This window comes from Pinus tabuliformis, chromosome 8, assembly GCF_031772625.1.
Source record: "Pinus tabuliformis cultivar Carrire ecotype Pingquan chromosome 8, CPIR1, whole genome shotgun sequence".
NCBI classification, from domain to species: Eukaryota; Viridiplantae; Streptophyta; class Pinopsida; order Pinales; family Pinaceae; genus Pinus; species Pinus tabuliformis.
Window position 1 is genome coordinate 1,704,679,688 of NC_142294.1, and position 10,092 is coordinate 1,704,689,779.

Consider the following 10,092-nt stretch of genomic DNA (forward strand, 5'->3'; position numbering starts at 1 on the left):
AGAAGTAAAATTCTTTCAATATAGAGCATATTACACACACTAAGATGCACTATCCTAAATCAATTTCCGCACACAGTCTAAATGCAAATGCACATGCATGTATTTGTCTTTTCAGTTTCTTTAATGTGTGAACAACAAAAAGAAAACTAAGTACAGATCTGAACTATCTTTCCTCAAAGCGACACTTTAGCAATTTCTTTTCAAAAACCGAAAGGAAGATTTAGATGACGCTTTCAATTTCGACTTGAAAACTACTTTCAACACTTCAAAGAATTGATGGTTCAAAACAAATACAATAGAAAAAGTGTAATTGACTATCTAAAAGAGGAAGACTTTACGACACTCTTTTCTTTGACTAAAAACGACACTTGCGACACTTTCAAATCAAAAGATGACAGTTCGATTATGCTACTATTTGCAAAGGAGAACTGTAAATGATGAAAAATACATAAGAACACTCACAATTATTTATCAATGGAGGCTGAATAATGAAAAGGAAGAAAGTTTCAACAGTGATATACTAATCATAAGCAGCAAAACTACTGAATAAAGCTGAAGATAATGAAGGAAAAACCAAAATTTGGATGCAGAAACAGTCTCACTCAATCATCGCACTTGTAACACAGGGAAACAGGGATGCATCTTACCTGCAACACACAGGAGGTGCAATGCATCCAGGTTGCCAATGAGAGATAGTGCGATGGTCCAGAGACGAGACTGAGCTTGGTTTTTACTCACAGTTTGTAGCTAAGTTCAGGGATTTAAGCTGAGCTAATGATAGACAGTAAACACAAAGTATAGGGGCTGATCTAATGAGGTTATTTGAGCTACAACCAGGGCACTTAGGATTTTTGCAAGTTAGATGTTCAATTCATAAACTAACCTGGAGATTGACTAAAGCAACGTTGATCTACTTTGCAATTGCATAGCAAAAGCAGTTCGAAGGCTAGTTGGCTTAACTTCAGGCTCCATCTGTAGTTTATAAAGAAAACAACAATAACTAACAATCAAACTATTTGCTCCCCAGCAGAGTCGCCATTTTGTTATCGGGAAAACTAGTGTCTATTCAGAGCTGCTAGTTCCACTAAGACGGGTAGCTATGCTCAATTCGCACCTCAATACCCTCGGACAAATTCCATAGTTGACATGTAGACTTTTTCCACTCGTTAACTCAATCAGTTAAATAACTTGTGATCATCAATGTATTGAGTAATTGTATGTCTAAATGTTTCTATTTCAATTCCTAATGTGGTAATGGAGATAAGAATAAAATAAGAAATAGAAATGGGAATACAAATTTGAAATTGAAATTGACATTGAATAGAATATAAATACAAATTAACATGTACATGTAGGAATTGTCATAGAAATTGACATGTACGTTAAAATCAAATTGAAATAAAAATATAAATTGCAATGCACGTGAAATCAATGTGTTAAAATTTCAAACGTACATTGAAATGAATGCGCTAGAAATTGAACAAAACTGAAATAGAATTAGAACTGAGATGTACACTAAAATCAATGTGTTTGAAAATCACATGAACTTTAAAATAAGCTCATTAAAAATTGAGATGTCCGTAATAGTACAAAGTGAATATAAGTTAATTTCTTTGTTAAAATAATAAAAAAACAAATAAACTCATACCTATATTACCTGTGATCGAAGTCTGTCAGATGACAAGAAGGTTTTGGGGACGACTCTCCACCCAACCGTAGGCTCAATTGTGCAAGGATCTGCTACAACTGGCCACCCCCGAGCCCTGAATCAACATAGTATGCCAGTGACTGCTAAGTCTTAGAACACTATTCTCCTAGAGAATGAAGGATAGAAACTCGGAGAGATGGAATGCCTCCCATCCTCCTCATCATCTAATAAATAGAACAAACATTGGATGGGGAACCACATGCACACTCTCCATGTGTCTACATGCGACTTTGGTTTTTAGCTTTCTACTTTGATTTTTTTAGTTTTCTTGTTTTATTTCTTTTCATTTCTTTCGCTTTCTTGTTTTATTTTCTTCTTTTTCCCGTTTTTCTTGTTTTATTTCTATTTATTCTTATTTAGAGGATAACCATTATTTTTATTTATTGTCTTGTATTTAAATATCATTTATTTATGATTTATTATTATTATTATTATTATTTTTTTTCTAAGTAAGGTCTACTGCTATATTAAGAAAAAGAAAATATTTACAGGGGAATACAATCGGCGAGGAGGCCGAAGCCTGTCCTCAAGCATAACCAGCTTTAACCGAGACATGAGACCTAGTCCAGTAGAGTTTTTGGACCTTTGACATCCTTGACTCAAAATTACAAAAACTGTAGTCTGACTGGCTTGACAGAGCCAGGTTACAATATGAACCATTAAGCTTAGATAAAAGATTGCTGAAGCCATGGACTTACAGCAATGGCCCAACACAAAACTACAAAAAAGATCAAAAACCATATCCTAAGATTCAGCTTTAAGACTGTAAAAAAACTAGAACAGAGCACCCGTGATTAGATTGGCTGGTGGGAGGAGGCCTCCTGCCTTCCATTGTCTGGGCTGGGTGGGCCGAGCCAAATCACCGAGTCATCTTCATGCTGAGTCTGGTATTCCAGAATTGGCGAATCCTCATCAATTAAGTCCTCGACCTCCATTTTTGAAGCAGGCGGTGGCGGGACCTCTTCTACTGAGGCAGCGTGGCTGGTCGAGCCCAGTCTTGGAGCCCAAGTTCTGCCGACGTTCCTCTCTGCATTGGAAAATGGAAGTGGCTGGAGTTCTTCCACAGGAGCATCAAAGCCCGAAAGGTCCTGAGCAGCTTGCTGGGGAACTGGCCCGCGAACTCGGTGCATCACGCCATTCTGATCAGCCAGAAGGATGTCGCAATCCTGGACAAATTCCACTGAAGGGGAGCTTGAGGTGGAACGTTCAGGATCCTCTTCTGAGATAAAAACAGTGAAGGTAACCACAACTTCAGGACGGACGAGACGACTGGGAAACCGAAACCTGAATGTCTGATAAGTGCCCTGAGGAAGGAGACACTCTTGCTCTGAGCTAGAAGATGAAGGGGGCTCTGCAGAAATGGGCGGGATTGGATACAGATCATCCAGAATTACGCGGGTACCCGTTCTTCCGCCGCGTCTTGGGACCCCTCTGAGGCGCGACATAGCTTGGAGAATGAAAATAACCAGATACTCGAGCAGCCAAAGAGAAATTACAGTCAGGCCGCCTTCATACCAAATGCTGAAAGTCGGAATAAGGAAATTCTGTGCAGGGGCCAGCCGGTGGAAACCCATATAACAGTGAGCCTTCTGTCTTAGCACGGGGGAGAGGCCTTGGGCCTTTCGCCCCTCTCCTACCCAAGCCTGAACCGCCATTCTGGTCATTAAAGCGAGTTCCTCCCGCTCAATTCGCAGACGAAGAGCCATTAAACACTGCATTAATCCTCTGATTTCTGTACAGGCTCTCTTGTACAGACGCCGGCGATGGCTGGTGCTTACAGCTGGCATGGCGCGTGCCATTGCAAGGGACAATTAAAGACACCCGCATCCGGGTATTATTATTATTATTATTATTATTTAATTATTATTATTATTATTTTTTAATTATTTATTATTAAGTGATTTATTATTTATTATTTATATTATTATTTATTATTTATAATTTTATTATTTATTATTCATAATTATATTATTATTTGTTATTTTTTTTATTATTTATTATTTATTATTAAGGGAAGGGATATTAAATACTCTCCCACTTTGAGGAACTTCGTCCCGAAGTTAAGTTGAATTATTTATTATTATTATTATTATTATTATTTATTATTTAATTTACTTCATGTTGCCAACACCCTCTGTTGAACTAGTATAACCAGCAGGAATCGAAAGTCCCCACCACCCAGGAAATCTCAAGGAATCTTTGTCCTTTCCCCACTTTCGGTACCACGCATAAGCCTGACCTGGTCTGTATCCTAGTCGAAGGATGGCCCTAAGGCTCGCGCCTGACTCAGACCTCATCTGCCCCAAGGCAGGCATCTGGTCTGGTACTCAATGACCCTGGGCATCTCGCAAGGCTGGCCCACTCCCTCCACAACTACTAAGGTGCACAGCCCCAGGCATCGAAGTCCTTTACATCCCTTCCAGACTTTGGCATCCCAATCCAATAACAGGCACCTAGGCTAGAACATCAGGCACTTGGCCTCCTCAAGATGGTCCCATAGCTCTTGTAGAGCTATCCATCAAGAGTTATACACAAGACAAAGGAACCACTGGCATATGTAGTGTTGATTGAGTTTTGTTCCCAACCCATATGGTAGTACTTATTCTCACTCATGCGTATGGGCTCACATGAGATCATCAAATAAATCGGCCCTCACGGCCCAATGTGTAGTGTTGTTGATCATTACAGCTCAACATGCAACAATGCATTCACTATGCCATCATAGTATCCTAGAAAATAATCCACATGCCAAGTCTTGCATGACATCATGAGAATATTTATCATTGTTAATCACAAAATAACAAACTACATGCTCATGCATGTCATTTGTATGCAACTATTACATGCTTCACCATTTTAAGTTATGATATGAACATATTGCATCAAAGATATATCATGAATTTACCACATGTCAATAAACCTCATATTGTAGCATCATAAATCCTATGCAAATCATAAGGATACATTATCACCATAAGATCCATATGTACATGATTATATCATATCAGTCAAGTACTTGTCTAAACTAGTAAGCATTTCCACACATTTTAATCAAGTAAATAAGGAAAGTCTTGGAAAATAACACCTGCATCTTCGCAGGTAGCTGACCTTGGGCTATATTGGTCCCATTGGACCTTGACTTGTTCAAACTCACGGTTCCTGAGTCGACGAACCTGACGGTCCAGTATACAGAATGGTTCGACTTGAAGGACTCCTTCCTCAGAAACTTGCAATTTTTCAAATTTCAAAACATGTGACAAGTCGGGTACATAATTTCTAAGCATAGAAACATGAAACACATTATGCATCCTTCTTAGATGGAATGGCAGCTCGAGCTTGTGAGCAACTGGTCCAATCCTCTCTAGGATCGTGAATGGACCAACAAATCTAGGTGATAATTTTGTTCCCTTACCCATCCTAAAGGGAATTTTAAAGGGTTTGATTCTAATAAAAACTTGGCTTCCCTCTTCAAAGTTTCTATCAATTCTCTTTGCATCAACATAACTTTTCTGGCGATCCATGGCTTCTTTTAGTCTATGTTTAATTGTGGCCATTTGTTCTTCCATTTCTTGGAGCATTTCAGGTCCCAAGATGACTCGATCCTCTAATCGATCCCAACTTAATGGAGTACGACATGGTATTCCATACAATATTTCGAAGGGAGCTGCCTATATTGAACTATAGTAACTGTTGTTGTATGCAAATTGCACTAAGGGAAGGTATTTCTCCCATTGGTTTTGGTGATCCATGACATACATTCTTAGCATGCCCTCCAACACTTGGTTTACTCTTTCTGTTTGACCATCTGTCTTTGGGTGATATGCTGTACTGAAATTTAGTTGTGTTCCCATAGATTGTAATAGACTTTTCCAAAATCTATAAGTAAAACGTGCATCTCTATTAGATATTATCTTTTGTGGTACTCCATGAAGGCGAATTATTTCTTTTAGGAAAATTTGAGCTATAGCTGATGCTTCAAAGGTGGTCTCGACTGGAATGAAGTGAGCACTCTTAGTTAATTTGTCAACCATAACCATAATATAGTCATGTCTTTGGGATGTCATAGGTAAGCCTCCAACAAAATCCATCGAAATAACTTCCCACTTAGTTTCCGGTATATCATGGGGTTGCAAAAGCCCTTCTGGGTGACGATGTTCAGCTTTAACCTGTTGACATTCTAGACATCGGGCCACAAAATTTGCTATATCCTTTTTCATTCCTGCCTAGAAAAATAGTTGTTTTAAGTCTGCATACATTTTCTGGACTCCTAGATGTGCAACATATGGAGCTTGATGAGCTTCCTTCATTATTAAATTCCGAAGATCATCATCTTCTAGGATGTAAACCCTACCCTTATATCATAGCAATCCATCATTTTCTAAGGTGTATTCCTCCCACTTGGTCGCCACAGGTACCTCTTCTTGTAAGGCAAATTTTATTTGCTGGTAATGTGGGTCCCCTACTAGATGATTTAGAATCCGGCTCCTCAAGTCTATCCTTAATGAGGATATTGAATGAAGTCTAGGTCTCCTGCTTAAAGCATTTGCAACATTATTCTCTTTTCCCTTTATATAGGATATCTTGAAATCATAATCGCTAAATAGCTCACTCCAGTGTCGTTGTCGAGCATTAAGGTCCTTTTGTGTGAAGATGTACTCAAGACTTTTATGATCTATTCTTAATTCAAATTAACGCCCCATTAGATAATGTCTCCACAATTTCAAGGCCATTACAACCGCTGCTAATTCCAGATCATGAGTTTCATAATTGATTTCATGTTTCTTGAGTTTTCATGAAGCATAAGCGATAACCCCTTCATCTTGCATCAAGACTGCACCTAATCCTTCTTCTGATGCATCCGTGCATACAAGAAAGTCCTTGTCCATGTCAGGTACTTTTAATATTAGAGCAATTGTTAGTTGATGTTTTATCTCATTAAATGCTTTCTCACAATCACTTGTCCGTTCAAACTTAACCCCTTTCTTTTGGAGGTGGGTGATGGGATTAGATATCTGTGAGAACGTTTCTACAAACCTTCTATAGTAGCCTGCCAATCCCATAAAGCTACGTACTTCCTTGACATTCTGGGGAGAGGGCCAAGTCATTATAGTTTCAATCTTACTGTAATCAATTGCAATGCCTTTGCTACTAATGGTATGGCCTAGATATTGAATTTATTTCTCAAAGAAGGAACATTTAGAAAGTTTTTCATATAGCTTATGTTCCCTAAGGCATTGTAGTACCAACCTCAAGTGTTCTAGATGCTCTTTCTCATTACGAGAGTAAATGAGGATGTCATCCAAGAAAACTTGGACAAAGTGGTCCAGATATTTTTGGAAGACACTGTTCATCAAGTTCATGAAGGCTGCTGGGGCATTAGTCAAACCAAATGGCATAACCATAAACTTATAGTGTCCATATCGTGTTCTGAATGTTGTTTTAGGTATGTCTTCCTCTGTAATTCTTAGTTGATGATAATATTATCGTAAGTCTATCTTGGAGAATATTGAAGCTCCTTTTAGTTGGTCAAAGAGGTCATTTATTCGAGGCATGGGGTACCTGTTCCGAATGGTGGCCTTGTTTAGATCTCGATAATGAATACATAACCTAAGAGTTCCATCCTTCTTCTTAACAAAGATCACTGGTGCACCCCAAGGTGACACACTGGGTTGTATAAAACCTTGATCAAGAAGTTCTTTGAGCTGTATACTTAATTCATTATCCTTTGGAACAGTCATTTGATAGGGTGTTTTGGATATGGGTTCCACTTCTGGTTTCAAAGTTATGGAGAAATTAAATTCTCGAACTGGAGGAAAACCTGGTAGCTCTGGAGGGAATACATCTGCAAATTCAGAAAGTAATGGGTGCAACTTATCTGAGGACTTCTCGTTGGTAGGAACCATTTCTACCGCATAAATCTTGCACCCTTTCCTCATACACTTATTAACTTTCTTGGCTGATATGAGGCACAACGTAACATCACATCTAATCCATTTTATTACCTTGGTTTCTCCTTGGTCATTTTTTATGAGAACTATCTTATTATAGCAATCCAGTATAGCTTGATGGGATTCAAGCCAATCCATTCCCACAATTAAGTCATACGTCCCTAGAGTCGTGCTATATAGGTTCATCTTGGTATCATACTCCCAATGTTAACACTACAATCTCTTACCATTGACCCTACTGATTGTTGAGAGCATGATGCCATTTCTACCATTCTAAAGTTACTTTTCTCATGAGATGTCAATCCACATCTAAGTATGGTTGAAGGTGAAATAAAACTATCAGTGGCACCTGGATCAATTAGCATAGATAGAGGGATGTTATTAATCATACCTGTAGACTCTACTACAATGGCTTGGTGCTCAGCTCGGCGATGGTTTGTGGTTGCATGAATTTGATGTGGGTTTTGTGGTCTTCCTCCTTTTGCTTTGTATTCTTGTTGTTTAATGCCTGTTTGATAGCTTGGACAATCTTTTCTATAATGTGGACCTTTACATTTCCAACATTCTACTTGTGCTTGCTTCTTACGTTGTACTTGTCCTTGGCCACCAAATCTTCTACCCCACCCACTATTCAAGTAAGGTTGGCCCTTACGTCCTCCTGGAGGTGGTTGAGAAGTTGCACTAGCAATCCGAGAAATAGTGTTTTGTCTTCCCTGGAATCTATATGGCTGCCCCCAGGTTTATTTAGCCTCATTGTGGAATGTTCCTTTCTTGAATTTTCATCAACCACTATTTGTTTCTTCATATTTATCTTCCTCGGGACTTGTTTGGCTAAACTAGTGGTTTTTGCCATAGTGGTGGGTTTCCACATGGCAACTTCTGCTCAGAATAAGGGGTCAAGTCCATGTAAGAATATTTTAGCTTGACGTTTATCATTAGCCATATAGTCCACGTGATGGACCAACGAATAAAATTCAGCTTCATAGTCCTCGATAGATCTACCATCCTGTTGTACTTCATGGAAAGCTCCTACTTGTTGGTGTTTGTACTCCTATGATAGGTACCTAGTTCGGATGGCTTCCTCAAAAATTTCCCAAGTAACTTGTACTGGGATGACTTGCATCTTTGTTTCTTCATTTACCCACCGTAATAAGGCATCTCCTCTTAGTAGACTCATTGATATCTGGGCCTTTTCCCTAGAAGTGTATGCCTTAAAACTAAGTGCTCTTTTGACAGCCATTACCCATGCTTCCACTTTTGAACCCCCTTCTAGACCCGTAAACTCTGGTAATTTGGATTTTTGGACTTCTTTCATAATATCAAGTGTTGCTTGTCCATCTTTGGCATTGAGTTGAGAATTTAGGTCTTGTCTCTGTTTTTGTTCCAATTCCTTTTGCACATTTCCTTGATCTCGTCCTTGGCTTGAGACCCAGTCCTTAAAGATATTGGTCATTTCTCCAAGGGAATGTAATATAGCTTTCTCAGCTGGGGTTCCTATCTCTGAAGTGGTGGGAGGTGGTGTTTCTACTCCAAGGTTGTTTCGGGTTGTCTTCGATGTTTAGAAGCCATGATATACCCTGTGATATTCAGTTAAATTATACATTACTTTCTTACTCACATGCCAAAAGCTACAACAATAAGATATACATTTAGTTACTCAATTGAATTACAATACTTAAACCATAATAATGGTTATCCTCTAAATAAGAATAAATAGAAATAAAATAAGAAAAATAAGAAAGATTCCTTGATATTTCCTGGGTGTTGGGGACTTTCGATGCTTGCTGGTTATACTAGTTCAGCAGAGGGTGTTGGCAACATGAAGTAAATGAAATAATAAATAATAATAATAATAATAAATAATTCAACTTAACTTTGGGACGAAGTTCCTTAAAGGGGGAGAGTATGTAATATCCCTTCCCTTAATAATAAATAATAAATAATAATATAATTATGAATAATAAATAATAAAATTATATAATTATTTATTATTATTTATTATCTATTATTAAGGGAAGGGATATTACATACTCTCCCACTTTAAGGAACTCCGTCCCGAAGTTAAGTTTTATTATTTATTATTCATAATTATATTATTATTTATTATTTATTATTTATTATTAAGGGAAGGGATATTACAATGTCCAAAGAAATCAATGTGACAAAATATGAAGGTGACATTGAAGAGAAATTGAAATTGACTGCCTTAATGAAACCGATTATGTACAGAGAGAGTTAACAAGTAGTCAAACAACACACATGTCAGAAAAAAATCATTAAAAACTAGGTCTTATGGTCAATTCGCACCTCAGTACCCTTGGAAAATTCCATAGTTGACATGTAGACTTTTTCCACAAGTTAAATCAATCAATTAAATAACTTGTGATCATCAATGTACTGAGTAATTGTATGTCTAGATGTTTCTATTTCGATTTC